The 15,778-nt window shown below is 48.2% G+C and overlaps 1 protein-coding gene across 6 annotated transcripts in view; it reads left to right on the top strand.

The window, feature by feature from the left end:
• TM4SF20 (transmembrane 4 L six family member 20) overlaps nucleotides 1-15,778 on the top strand; it is a 74,417-nt gene that overhangs the window by 37,888 nt on the left and 20,751 nt on the right. The gene's annotated exons all lie outside the window — the stretch shown is intronic.

Below are 15,778 nucleotides of genomic sequence, written 5' to 3'. Positions count from 1 at the left end.
ATAGTCATAGTGGCTGTATTGAAGTCTGACCCAAAAGTACTGCAAGTCACAGCAAGCTGCAAGGCCCTTTCCGTGTTACTGGTCGACTCTCTGGGATTCTGGCTGGCGATAAAGACTTTAACAACTGTCTAACCTCAGTAAAGCTACCGTTAACCCTTACCTGCTCTTAGACTATTATTGACCTGCCTAACCTTGGAATAGCGGTGCTACCGTTCGGGTGGTTACCGGAAAAAACACTCTGGCGTCACAAACATTAGGGGTTAATAATACCTTGCCCCTGGGCTATACCATATGCCCCATCCACCTACACCCTTCACACCCCGTGGTCACTCCACAACTTTGGCGTCACCACATTTTTTCAGACAAAACGTGCCTTCCCACAACCACACAATTTAAAAACAAAAGCTGGTCAGCAGAAAATTACCTACAGAAAGAACAGACACAGACAATGAGACCAAACCCTGCACCAAACCTCGCTGTAAACTCTGCTAACATATCTGCACCAAGATAGTAGCCACCCCCAACAACAAGACATATAACATTAAGGGACTATACTCCTGCACATCCCCAAATGTGGTCTACATGATACTGTGGTGCACCACGGGGTATGATGTGAAGTGTAAGGGGCAGATGTTATGGCCCCAGGGGTAGATGGTATTAACCCCTTTTTGTTGTGATGTCAGGCCGTGGTTTGGCCTTATAACCACCCGAAGGTAGTACCGCTAATCCTAGGTTAGGAAGGCGCAATAAAGAGTCCAAGGCCAGGTTAAGGGTAACGGTAGCTTTACTGAGGTTAGACAGATGGTACAGTCTATGCATTTCAGCCAATATCCCAGAGAGGTGGCCAGTGATACAGGGAGACCTCGCAGGCTTGCTGGAACTTGCAGTGACTATAGATGACTTGACTTGAGATGGTGACAGACAATTGAGCTGACTTGACTTACTCAGGACCGACTAATGGCTACAGTAATTTAGACTGCCTCCAATGGCTGGACACAGGCACTGGAACACTTGATTTCACTGGACCTCAGCAGGAACTCATGGAAAGAGAGCGATTGCAGCTCCTCCTCATATTATATAGGGGGGTTGTGCAAGGAGCCCATAGGTTATTTGGGAGGTCACCTGATCACTGGTGGAGTTCTCTGGGTAGCAATCATATGACTTAACCCCTTAAGGACTCAGGGTTTTTCAGTTTTTGCACTTTCGTTTTTTCCTCCTTACCAAAATCATAACCCTTTCAATTTTCCACCTAAAAATCCATATTATGGCTTATTTTTTGCATCGCCAATTCTACTTTGCAGTGACATTAGTCATTTAACCCAAAAATGCACGGCGAAACGAAAAAAAAAAAATCATTGTGCGACAAAATCGAAGAAAAAACGCCATTTTGTAACTTTGGGGGGCTTCCGTTTCTACACAGTGCATATTTCGGTAAAAATTACACCTTACCATTATTTTGTAGGTCCATACGGTTGAAATGATACCCTACTTATATAGGTTTGATTTTGTCGCACTTCTGGAAAAAATCATAACTACATGCAGGAAAATTTATACGTTTAAAAATGTCATCTTCTGACCCCTATAACTTTTTTCTTTTTCCACGCACAGGGCGGTATGAGGACTAATTTTTTGCACCGTGATCTGAAGTTTTTATCAGTATGATTTTTGTTTTGATCTGACTTTTTGATCGCTTTTTATTAATTTTTTAATGATATAAAAAGTGACCAAAAATGCGCTTTTTTCGACTTTGGAATTTTTTTGCGCGTACGCCATTGACCGTGCGGTTTAATTAATTATATATTTTTATAGTTCGGACATTTACGCACGCGGCGATACCACATATGTTTATTTTATTTTTTTTACACTGTTTTATTTTTTTTTATGGGAAAAGGGGGGTGATTCAAACTTTTTTTAGGGAAGGGGTTAAGTGACCTTTATTAACACTTTTTTTTTGCAGTGTTATAGGTCCCATAGGGACCTATAACACTGCACACACTGATCTTTTACACAGATCACAGGCGTGTATTAACACGCCTGTGATCAGTGTTATCGGCGCTTGTCTACTCCTGCCTGGATCTCAGAGGCCATCGTATCTTGAAAGCAGTATCGACATACGATACTTTTTGTCGGGCCATCGTGAAAATAAACGGTTCTCCGGTGGTGCTGGTTGCTGCAGCTGCCGCCGGGCCGCAGCGCCAGCCTGTTTCAACAGAGCACTGAAATCGTGGAGGAGCAGAGCTTCAAATCTCGCGGGGAAGTCATGTGACATTAAATCGTTACATGACATTGCCGCGAGATTCACTCAGTGACTGCGGGCCAGGTGTTATACAGTACTGTACAGTAAAACAGAGGGGTGAGTCCTAAAACTTATCCCCGGAGCATTAACCCCATGTACATTAACCCCCATGCACATTAACCCCTTAACCTGTTAACGACCATGGATGTGTATACACGTCCATGTGCCGTTAACGGGGTATGGCGCGAGCTCCCGACTGGAGCCCACGCCATACCGGACGGCCCCCAGCTGATTAATGTAGCTGGGGGCCGGTGTTATTAGCCGCAGCCGGCTATTAACCCTTTAGATTGCCGCTGTCAAAGCTGACAGCGGCATCTAAAGGAAGCTTTGAACACTCCCTGGTGGTCCAGTGGGGTGGATCCCCCCCCCCCCCCCAGTGCGATTGCGGGTGGGGGGGGGGGGTGATCCACTGTGGAGGTAGCCAGAGGGCTTACCTCTGCTTCCATGCTGGCTGCTGTGCTCTGAATGATAAAGCCTGGCAGGGCCAGGCTTTGTCAATAGAGCACAGATCACACAGATCAATATGGTTCTATGCAACCATAAAGATCTGTATGAGGAATCTAATGATTCCTCCTAAAAGTGTAAAAAAAAAAAAAAGAAAAGGACTAAAAGTGTAAATTTTTTTTTTAAAAAGTCTAAAAACATAAAAACACACACATTAAACCCTTCCTTATTAAAAGTTTAAATCACCTCCCTTTTCCCCATATAAAAAAATATATAAACATAATAAAAATAAACATATATGGTATCGTCGCGTGCGTAAATGTCCGACCTATAAAAATATATCATTAATTAAACTGCACGGTCAATGACGTACACGCAAAAAAAATCCAAAATAGCGTATTTTTGGTCACTTTATACCATAAAAAATTTATAAAAAGTGATCAAAAAGTCCAATCCAAACAAAAATGGTACCGATAAAACTTCAGATCACGGCGCAAAAAACAAGCCCTCATACCGGCCCATACATGGAAAAATAAAAAAGTTATAGGGGTCAGAAGATGACAATATTAAACGTATACATTTTCCTGTTTGTAGTTATGATTTTTTTTCCGGAAGTAAGACAAAATCCAACCTATATTTTCTGGAAGTAAGACAAAATCCAACCTATATAAGTAGGGTATCAGGGTATCATTTTACATTGTACAAACCACTTTTTTTTCTGGTTTATCTGTACTTTGTGTGGGTATTTTTACTTACTTTGGATTGAAATTTTATTGACTCAGGAACCAATTACCAGTTTTCCATAGAGATATGTACTCAACATATGATGGTCTCAGGGCTCCGGAACAAATTACCAGTTTTCCATAGACATATGTACTCAACATATGATGGTTTCAACATACAATGGTCATAAGTTGAGGGACCACTGTACTATCACCCAACCAGAGTACGTTCCATTGATCCACACCCTCTGCTTCCTATCACTGAGCCAGTTGCTGACCCATTTACATATATCCTCCCCTACTCCCAGCATCCTCATTTTATGTACTAACCTTTTGTTTGGCACAGTTTCAAATGCCTTAGAAAAGTCCAGATATACAACATCCACAGCTCTACCCTGGTCAAATCTATAACCGACCTTCTCATAGAAGCTGATCAGATTAGTCTGACAGGACCGATCCCACATAAACCCATTTTGGTGCTCTGTTAGAAGGTTATTTTCATTAATGGGATAGTCCGGTATAAAACGTTCCATATCAGGAACTGTCCAGAGCAGTAGAGGTTTGCTATGGGGATTTGCTTGTACTCTGCACAGTTCCTGACACAGACAGAGGTGACAGCAGAGAGCACTGTGGTCAGACTGAAAAGAACTCCAGAAAGATATACAACTTCCTCTGGAGTACTGGAAGGATTAAGATTTTTAAATAGAAGTAATTTACAAATCTGTTAAACTTTCTGGCAGCAGTTGATATGATTTTTTTTTATTCCACTGGAGTACCCCTTAATGCTTTTGTTGCTGTTTCCTGATGGAATAAATCAATACAGTTACTGTGTGCCAATGATATTCATGGAGAAATATAAATATAAAAAAGCAAAGTGTAACATAAAAAAGTGATAACAGAAAAATGTCTAATTTATGAGACCATTGTCTCAATTCAATTATTTCCTCAAATCACTTAATAGCTACCCATTTCAAAATTATATACATAAATAATTAGTGTATAATCTAAACAAATATACAGTATCTCACTGTGATTTTGTAGATATTTTATTATATATTTTCATGTGACAACAATGAAGAAATTATACTCTGCTACAATGTAAAGTAGTGAGCGCACAGCCTGTATAACAGTGATTAATGTTGCGTCACCTCAAAATAAATCAACGCACAGCCATTAATGTCTAAACCTTGGCAATAAAAGTGAGTACACCACTAAGTTGAAATGTCCAAATTGGGCCCGAAGTGTCAATATTTTGTGTGGCTACCATTATTTTCCAGCACTGCCTTAAGCCTCTTGGCCCTGGATTTCACTGGAGCTTCACATGTTGTCACTGGAGTCCTCTTCCTCTTCTCCATAACGACATCACAGAGCTGGTGGATTTTAGAGACTGTATGCTCCCCCATCTTCTGTTTGAGGATGCCTAAAGATATGCTTGGCCAGTCCATCATCTTAACCCTTAGCAAGGCATTGGTCTTCTTGGAGGTACATTTGGGGTTGTTATCGTGTTGGAATACTGCCCTGTGGCCCAGTCTTCAAAGGAAGGGGATCATGCTCTGCTTCAGTATGTCACAGTACATGCTGGCATCTATGTTCTTAAAATGAACTGTAGCTCCCTAGCAGCACTCCCACCACCATGCTTGACTGTAGGTAAGACACACTTGTCTCACCTGGTTGCCGCCACACCATCTGACACCATCCAAACCAAATAAGTTTATCTTGATCTCATCAGACCAGGGAACATAGTTCCAGTAATCCATGTGTGGTCCCGGTACCGTATCCTATCCAGTACCTTTTATTGTGGGTCCCCATAGCCAGAGTCCCTAGGACGTTGGGGTCCTTATTGTCTTATCCACCCCTAGTCACCTCTCATCCCTATAGTACTTATCCTGTAGCCATTTAGGATTTGTATGTTGTCAGGCCCAGGTCTGAGTATTAAATCATATATGTGTATTATAATTGTACTGTGTGTACTGTATTATCCAGGACATGGGTAAGGGGTCATTCAGACGGTGTGTCCCTGTTTTTGTATTGCATTTTATTAGGGGGCATGGCTGGTTGTTTGTTTGAAGTCAGGAGTTTCTTTGAAGCGGCAGGTTGGGAGATAACAGATGCCCCTTGGTGGGATCAGAGGGGAGGGGGGAAAGGAGTCCCTCCAAAAAGGAGATATATAATATATAACAATGCTAGAGTCGGTTGTTAAGATCTGTGCCCCAAGCTGACAAGACCATCCTAAGAACAGCTGGAGACCCACTCTCATGGACTGCTATAATATTACGCTGTAAGAACTTCATTTTTGCTTTCTGAACTTGCTAAACTCTTTTATATATTTTTGTAACTGTATGTCATTTGTTTCTGTATTTTTATATAGTCAGCACTGTGATACCTTTCATCAGATTAAATGTTTAATTAATCAGCTCTGGTCTTTGATATCTAAATATATGAGCTCACCTTTCTGAAGGCAGCTCGGGTGAAACACGTTTATCTATAGGTTAATTTGGTGACTTGCTGGGACTAGTAGTGGATACCCAGAGGTCTGGCGGCTTTAACCCTTGCACCATCACACTCTCTCTAGCGTCTTGGCTGGACCGATAGGGTGTGATCGTGACAACTGGTGGCAGCGTCGGGATATATTTAGATATTTTTAGTGCTTGCTGGATTTTACCTGTAAGGAAATCCTAGCATTAAAAAAGAAATTGCATACATCTTCTTGTGTGTAAATTCCAAAGACAGAGCTCAGTGCTGGTTTAAAAGACATACAAAAAGAGTGCAAGACAGTTCTGTCCTCTCCATCTCCTGTTTTACCTCCTCTGTCTTATCTCGGAAATATGGAGGCATATCGCAAGCAGTCCAAGCCTGCACTGGAGCTAATGTGCCAAGAAAAGGACATCCCTACTGCAGGAAAGAACAAGGACCAACTTATTGCTGATCTTGTGGAGTATGATGCCCGTGCAGTAGAGCTGAGTGACATGAGACAAAGTCCTACAGCTGGAGCTGCCATCCAAGGACTGATATCTCCTGGGGAACCCAGCAACATTACTCCCTATCAGGACAGTACTCCACATGAGGCCTTGGACTCTTATATGCGGACTGCCTTACAACTCCTTGGGAATGTGGATGCCAATATGAAACTCCAACTGATTCTCCAGTACCAAACTGCAGAGAGAGAGGCTCGGGCACGAGCGGCAGAGAGTGGGAGAGGCACAAGCCGCAGAAAGAGAGGCCCAGGCACGAGCGGCAGAGAGAGAGGCACGAGTGGCAGAGAGAGAGGCACAAGCTGCAGAGAGAGAGGCACGAGCGGCAGAGAGAGAGGCGGCAGACAGAGAGGCCCAGCGAAGGCATGAACTGGAGGTTCTGAGGCTGAGAGGGGATGCTTGTTCCACACAGAGTGATGTGCAGGATCAAGGAGACCACAAACCCCGCTTGGAACATTTCCCCATGTTGGAGAAAGATGGTGATCTGGATGTGTTCCTGAGGGGATTTGAAAAGGTCTGCCGGCAGTTCCATCTACCTAAGGTACAGTGGGGACGATATCTAACCCCACGGTTGCGAGGGAGCTTAAGGAGGAGGAGGGAAATGAGCATTTCCGGGGAGCTCTGCGCAGTGACTCTTCCCTTGAAGGGCTGAGACAATGTGCTGAACATACAGGTGTTGACACAGATGGGCATCGGGTATATTGGGAAAATGATATCTTGCACTGGGAGTCCCTTTCCAAAGGCATGCTAGGGGCCCAGGAGAGAGAAAGGCAGTATAGGAAAGAGCCGCTGAGGTTGGCACACAATTTCTACTGGCCGGGTATGGGTACTGCTGTTGCCAATTATTGTAGATCTTGTCGTGTCTGCCAGAGGGTGGATAAGTCTGGGGATGTTACTCGTGTTCCCCTAGTTCCCCTACCAGTCATATAGGTACCCTTGAAACAAATAAAAACATTTGTAGAATCGGAGGGCAGAGACTGGGAAAAGTATTTACCCCATCTGTTATTTGCTTACCGGGAGGTACCCCAAGAGTCTACAGGTTTCTCGCCCTTTGAGTTATTGTATAGTCACAAAGTGCGGGGACCCCGAGATTTAGTTAGGGGAGAATGGGAAGGGGAGCCACCTGCCCCTGAGACTTCTGCGGTGGAGTATGTTCTGAGATTAAGGGATAGAATGCAGACACTGACTGGGCTGGTACATGACAACCTCACAGCAGCCCAGTCCAGGCAGAAGTACTGGTACGATCGCGTCAGGGAGAAATAGAGGAGTAAAGGAGACAGGTCTATCAGCCTGGAAAGGCAAGATCTCCCTGTCCCCATCTAAAGGGGGAGGTGTCAGGCCCAGGCCTGAGTATTAAATCATATATGTGTATTATAATTGTACTGTGTGTACTGTATTATGCAGGACATGGGTGAGGGGTTATTCAGACGGTGTGTCCCTGTTTGTGTATTGCATTTTATTAGGGGGCCTGGCTGGTTGTTTGTTCGAAGTCAGGAGTTTCTTTGAAGCGGCAGGATGGGAGATAACAGATGCCCCTTGGTGGGATCAGAGGGGAGGGGGGAAAGGAGTCCCTCCAAAAAGGAGATATATAATATTGAACAATGCTAGAGTCGGTTGTTAAGATCTGTGCCCCAAGCTGACAAGACCATCCTAAGAACAGCTGGAGACCCACTCTAATACACTGCTATAATATTACGCTGTAAGAACTTCAGTTTTGCTTTCTGAACTTGCTAAACTCTTTTATATATTTTTGTAACTGTATGTCATTTGTTTCTGTATTTTTATATAGTCAGCACTGTGAAACCTTTTATCAGATTAAATGTTTAATTATTCAGCTCTGGTCTTTGATATCTAAATATATGAGCTCACCTTTCTGAAGGCAGCTCGGGTGAAACATGTTTATCTAAGGGTTAATTTGGTGACTTGCTAGGACTAGTAGTGGATACCCAGAGGTCTGGCGGCTTTAACCCTTGCACCATCACACTCTCTCTAGCGTCTTGGCTGGACCGATAGGGTGTGATCGTGACATATGTGTAAGATTGTATAAATGTAAATAAATAGTTAATTACCTGCCCATAGCGTAGCAGGACCTGCGGGTCACATGGTCAGGTGAACTCTATGGTATTTCTGCTTGTGACGTAGTCAATCCCATCACACTGTGTAACAGTGAGTGATGGGTGTTCGGACCAATCAGATTAGCCCCGCCCCCTGCCCATATAAGGGAGCGGTGGCCATGTTCTCGCTCTCTTGTTCCTGTGCAAGCAAGCGAGAAGCATCTGCGCTGCTGAGATCAGTGAGTCTAGGCCTGAACCTTGCGGTGACGGCTGATAACTTCTAAATTCTGAGTGTATCAATCCCCACGCACTCTGCAAGATCACCGGACCTTATCTATCCCCTAAATCCGGACGGATCTGCAATAATTACCCTAAATTCAGAGACTTTCGTTTTTTTTCAAGGTGCGCAACAGTTGTCAGCCATTGAGCTATATAAAGACTGTATTCCTGAGACTGTCATTGTTCATTAGATGTACCGCAAGCACTTAAGTAAAGTTACCCAAGTTCAAGTTCAAGTACCTTGTGGACCTTCAGTCATTTTATTACATGCACCTATCATTTCTGGGAAGGGCGGCTATAGGCCGGAGAATTACCTCAGCATACTAGCCCTCAGCCTGGCGTCACGAACTATAGGGTTAACATTAACCCTTTACCTACTACAACATCCCAACTACCATACACCCCCAAGGCATACCACACGTTGGCGTTACACGAACAGGATACGGGTGTGCGCCTAATACAGTCGCCACTAGTGAAAGTGTACTCCCGCCCAGAAAACAAATTTTATTTATGTACTGTGACTTGGTTGCGCACACGGTGCTGTGTGGAGGAAGTGCGCATGTAAAGTAAGGGGGAGGCGAACTGTACAGCAGAGCTATAAGTTAGCGTGGGACATCCCGGCGCACGTGATCCGTGACCCCGCCCACCGAAGCTCTCGGTGCCGCCGCGGCCATTTTGTTGGAGTCTAGTGCCAGAAACCAACAAAGAGAGACAGCTCAGCGCGGGAAAAGGCGCAGAGTGCGACAACGGGCTGGAAGCTGTGAGGAACCGGAACACTACGGGACTCTGAGACATCAGATTGCCGAATTGAAGTCCCACATAGAGTAGCTTCAGCTGCCGATCAACTCACTCAAATTTCAATTAAAGGCTGTTGAGTTTCAGGTCACCGCTCTCAAATTTGAAATCTACGCTCTCAAGTTCCAGATTAGAGAACAACTGCGTATTTCTCTGGGACCTAGGAATTCAAGACCTGTTTAAAGGGCCAGCATACCAAATACAGAGATGTCAGAACCTGCAGCCCCACAGTCCCTACCTGAACAGCAAGGGGGCAATGCTCCAGTGGCCCCACCAACGGGGTCTCCACCCCAAGCCAGAAGAGTGTTGCCGCCTTCACCAACACTTTCGACCTCACAAGGACGTGCTCTGCCTGTGATTCCAGCAAGACCTCCAGCACAGGCGGAACAGGACCCAACAAGTCCACCTTCAGTCTCTCCCTATGTGTTGGGCGCCCCAGTTGCTGCACCTGTCTTCTTGGGGAATCCTGTGCTTCCCACCTACAATGGTGACCCTTTTACATTAAGAGACTTTAAAGATCGAACCTTCGGGCTACAGGCACCTTTCAACAATTCTCCTCAAGCTTCCCAAGGTTGGGTGTCTGAGCATCAACGAAGAATTGAGGAAGCCAAGGGCATTGTTGAGAAGAAAATGGGTGAAGTTGATGAACGCCAGCAGAAAGATTATAATCGACATGCTTCGGCTCAGCCCTTGCAGCTTGGAGATAAAGTGTGGCTCAGAAAATTTCCTAGAACCCATAAATTGGACTCCTTGTGGTAAACGGAGCCATACACCATTACTGCGGTTCCTTATCCTGAAACGGATGTGTACGAGATACAAAAAGACGGGTTCGAGCCACAGGTGGTCCACCGGAATAGGATAAAAGTGTGCCTGAAAGAAGATATGCTTGGCCCATCTCCTCCTACTCCTCCTGATCCTCCTGCTACTTCTACTCCACCTCCACCAAGGCCAATGAGAGGAATTCATCACACTATGGATGTTCCTTTGTTCCCATCTCAGCAGCCTACCATGTTTTGGGATATACCGTTCACAGCTCCATCCAGCCAGCCGCCACTGGTTGCACCACCCAGTCAGTTTCCAGTAGTTGTTGCTCCCTGTCAACCACCATTGGTTGCTACCCCCAACATCAGTCCTGCTCCAGTGACTGCTCCAGATATTGATGCCACTACTCCACCCGTCTTAAGAGAACCCCTCAGTTCAACCGAAGATGTTGTTTCTGTTTCCAGCACTCCAGCTGGTCCCTCGGGGACTGAAGTTCTTGAAGAATCCTCAAGTGAAGGAACTCCTGATGATTTGGAGGTGGTGTTGAGGCGGTCTCAAAGGACTACACAGGGAAAACTACCCATCAGGTACCAGGACTCACATTTAGTACCTGCACACATGGTACCTTTGATAACCCACTTCACTGCTTTGCCGATCACTTTTCAGTACTCTAGATTACTAACTTAAATGTACTACCTCAAGTTTCTCTAGTACATACATCAAAATAAATATCTCACTTAAGAAAACACTTAGGAATTGTAGCATATTGATACCCAATTCCTGCCACTGTTAGGTACACTTCTTCTCCTTCTTTGCCAGTAGGTGCTCTTGCAAATACAGAATTAAACACGTAATTCTAAGAATAACCTAGTTAGGTTGTTTTTGAAAAGTGCTCTAGGGATAAGTAGCGTGTAGCCGATAGACCCTAGCAGCCACCCTTACTGTGACCTAGCTTCCGGCTAGCCAGTATAACCTTATGTGTACTTACAGGTAACTTATTGTTGGCAAAGAAATAAAATGTGTGAGATAATAAAATTGTCTAGTCAGCTTGAAACTAAAAGTAAATAGAGCTGTACTAATGTCTAGATCAGTGTTTCCCAACCTTTTTCGGGTCGGGGCACACCTCGAAAAAAAAAAATTCCGTGGGGCACCGCTACCGAGGTTGACGAGCAAAAAAAAAAAAAAAAGGGAAAATGGTAAAAAACACAATGCACTATATCTATTTATCAGTGGGTATGTAGTTTAAAGTGCTGCTTTATACAGCAACTCACCAATGACATCTTCTCTAATTTGCAACGTTGCCTTCTCTTCTCCATCTGGTCCGGGCCATCATCACGATTTCTTCCACACACAATTCTTCACCGTTAAGCCTGCAAAACAAATCTATTAGGCGCCAATCTTTTTTTTTTTTTTACATGGGTGACAGAGGGGTGTAGAAGAGTGGACATGGGTGACAGAGGGGTTTAGAGGGGTGTAGAGGAGTGTACAGAGGGGTGTAGAGGAGTGTACATGGGTGACAGGGGTGTAGAGGAGCATACAGAGGGGTGTAGAGGAGCGTACATGGGTGACAGGGGTGTAGAGGAGTGTACAGAGGGGTGTAGAGGAGTGTACAGAGGGGTGTAGAGGAGAGTACATGGGTGACGGGTGTAGAGGAGCGTACATGGGTGACAGGGGTGTAGAGGAGTGTACAGAGGAGTGTAAAGGAGTGTACAGAGGGGTGAAGAGGAGTGTACATGGGTGACAGGGGGTAGAGGAGCGTACAGAGGGGTGTAGAGGAGCGTACAGAGGGGTGTAGAGGAGCGTACATGGGTGACAGGGGTGTAGAGGAGTGGACAGAGGTGACAGGGGTGTAGAGGAGTGGACAGAGGGGTGTAGAGGAGCGTACATGGGTGACAGAGGTGTAGAGGAGCGTACATGAGTGACAGGGGTGTAGAGGAGTGGACAGAGGGGTGTAGAGGAGTGTAGAGGAGCGTACATGGGTGACAGGGGTGTAGAGGAGTGGACATGGGTGACAGAGGGGTGTAGAGTGTACATGAGTGACAGAGGGGTGTAGAGGAGTGTACAGAGGGGTGTAGAGGAGTGGACAGAGGGGTATAGAGGAGTGTACATGGGTTGACAGGAGGGTGAACATGGGTGACAGAGGGATGACAGGAGGGTGGACAGGGGTGACAAGGATGACAGGAGGGTGGACAGGGGTGACAGGGGGGGTGGACAGGGGTGACAGGGGGTGGACAGGGGTGACACGGGGGATTGACAGAGGGGGTGGACAGGAGTGAAAGGGATGACAGGAGGGTGAACAGGGGTGACAGGAGGGTGAACAGGGGTGACAGGAGGGTGGACAGGGGTGGTGAACATGGGTGAAAGGAGGGTGAACATGGGTGTGAACAGGGGTGACAGGAGGGTGGACAGGGGTGACAGGAGGGTGGACTGGGGGGGTGGACATGGGTGACAGGAGGGTGGACGGGAGTGAAAGGGATGACTGGAGGGTGAACATGGGTGACAGGGGGGGTGAACATGGGTGACAGGGGGGGTGGACAGGAGTGAAAGGGATGACAGGAGGGTGAACATGGGTGACAGGAGGGTGGACAGGGGTGACAGGAGGGTGGACAGGGGGGGTGGACAGGTTGACGGGGGTGGTGAACATGGGTGATAGGAGGGTGGACGGGAGTGAAAGGGATGACAGGAGGGTGAACATGGGTGACAGGAGGGTGGACGGGGGGGGGTGGACAGGGGTGACAGAGGGGTGGACAGGGGTGACAGGAGGGTGGACAGGGGGGGGTGGACATGGGTGACAGGAGGGTGGACGGGAGTGAAAGGTATGACAGGAGGGTGAACATGGGTGACAGGAGGGGGTGAATATGGGTGACAGGAGGGGGTGAACATGGGTGACAGGAGGGGGTGAACATGGGTGACAGGAGGGGGTGAACATGGGTGACAGGGGGGGTGAACATGGGTGCAGGGGGTTGGACGGGAGTGAAAGGGATGAAAGGAGGGTGAACATGGGTGTGAACAGGGGTGACAGGAGGGTGGACAGGGGTGACAGGAGGGTGGACAGGGGGGTGGACATGGATGACGGGGGGTGGTGAACATGGGTGACAGGAGGGTGGACGGGAGTGAAAGGGATGACAGGAGGGTGAACATGGGTGACAGGAGGGTGGACAGGGGTGTGAACATGGGTGACAGGAGGGTGGACAGGGGTGACAGGAGGGTGGACAGGGGGGTGGACATGGATGACAGGGGGTGGTGAACATGGGTGACAGGAGGGTGGACGGGAGTGAAAGGGATGACAGGAGGGTGAACATGGGTGACAGGAGGGTGGACAGGGGTGACAGGAGGGTGGACAGGGGGGTGACAGGAGGGTGGACAGGGGGGGTGGACAGGGGTGACGGGGGGGTGGACATGGGTGATGGGGGGGTGGACATGGGTGACGGGGGTGGACATGGGTGACAAGGGGGGGGCAGACTGGGTGACAAGGGGGGGCAGACTGGGTGACAAGGGGGGGGCAGACTGGGTGACAAGGGGGGGCGGACTGGGTGACGGTGGGGGGCGGACTGGGTGACGGGGGGCGGACTGGGTGACGGGGGGCGGACTGGGTGACGGGGGGCGGACTGGGTGACGGGGGTGGCGGACATGGGTGACAGGGGGGGCGGCAGACTGGGTGACAAGGGGGGGCAGACTGGGTGACGGTGGGGGGCGGACTGGGTGACGGGGGGCGGACTGGGTGACGGGGGGCGGACTGGGTGACGGGGGGCGGACTGGGTGACGGGGGTGGCGGACATGGGTGACAGGGGGGGCGGCAGACTGGGTGACAAGGGGGGGCAGACTGGGTGACGGTGGGGGGTGGACTGGGTGATGGGGGGGCGGACTGGGTGACGGGGGGCGGACTGGGTGACGGGGGGCGGACTGGGTGACGGGGGTGGCGGACATGGGTGACGGGGGGGCGGACATGGGTGACGGGGGGCGGACATGGGTGACGGGGGTGGCGGACATGGGTGACGGGGGGGTGGACTGGGTGACGGGGGGGCGGACATGGGTGACGGGGGGGCGGACATGGGTGACGGGGGTGGCGGACATGGGTGACGGGGGGGTGGACTGGGTGACAGGGGGGGCAGACTGGGTGACAGGGGGGGCAGACTGGGTGACGGGGGGTGGCGGACATGGGTGACAGGGGGGGGTTGACATGAGTGACTGGGGGGGTATAGGGTGGACCCGGGTGATGGTGGGGGGGGGTTGGACAGGGTTGAGAAGGGGTAACAGAGGGGTGGAAAGGGTACAGTACCTTAAGCAAGCCGGTCCGCGCAGCTTGCAGGTCCACGGCAGGCACGGGAGTCCAGCGCAGGTGAAGATCGTTCCGCCCCAGGGACCCATTTTCGGCTCACTGCGTCGCAAGGTAGAAGGGGGAGGGGGATGCAGGGGACGCAGTGGGGAGGGGGACGCTGTGTGCGCAGTGCGCACGCAGGCTTCCCTTCCTCCCTGCGCCGCCAGTCATAAACGTGCAGGCTGGGGCGGGATATTTAAAAAAATAAAAATAAAAAATCACAGCAAAATCCCACGGCCAGTGGCGAACGGCACACACATGTGCCGTGGCACCGCGGTTGAGAATCACTGGTCTAGAAAGTCTCATGTATAGAGAGTTATACTAATGTTCAGTTTAGCCTCATAGAATGTGTAGAGAGCTAATAGGATGTCTTAGGAGCTAGCAACTACATGTCAGCTGCCTAATTGTCTAGTAAGCTTTGGAATGTATAATAAGTTTAATAAAGTTGTCTAGTAAGCTAGAAACTAAAGGACATATAGCTTCTTCAAATGTCTAGATAGCACCAATGCCTAGATAGATTCTAATTGTCTAGTCCAGATACTAGTAAGGGTATCAAGAGAATGTAAATGTGTTCAATGTTTATTTAGGATGTATAGTGAATTTATAGACCATCCTGTCTTTGTCCTAGTCCCTCTGTCTTAAGGGACAGACGTCGAGGTCGACTTATCTTAAGTAAGGGGGTTTGTGGTGTCCTGGTACCGTATCCTATCCGGAACCTTTTATTGTGGGTCCCCATAGCCAGAGTCCCTAGGACGTCGGGGTCCCTATTGTCTTATCCACCCCTAGTCACCTCTCATCCATATAGTACTTATCCTGTAGCCATTTAGGATTTGTATGTGTAAGATTGTATAAATGTAAATAAATAGTTAATTACCTGCCCATAGCGTAGCAGGACCTGCGGGTCACGTGGTCAGGTGAACTCTATGGTATTTCTGCTTGAGGACCTTTGGAGGTCCTTGTGACGTAGTCAATCCCATCACACTGTGTAACAGTGAGTGATGGGTGTTCGGACCAATCAGATTAGCCCCGCCCCCTGCCCATATAAGGGAGCGGCGGCCATGTTCTCGCTCTCTTGTTCCTGTGCAAGCAAGCGAGAAGCATCTGCGCTGCTGAAATCAGTGAGTCTAGGCCTGAAC

This window comes from Hyla sarda, chromosome 3, assembly GCF_029499605.1.
Source record: "Hyla sarda isolate aHylSar1 chromosome 3, aHylSar1.hap1, whole genome shotgun sequence".
NCBI lineage: Eukaryota > Metazoa > Chordata > Amphibia > Anura > Hylidae > Hyla > Hyla sarda.
Note: the sequence above shows the minus strand (reverse complement) of the source record. Positions and strands in the feature narration are given on the sequence as shown.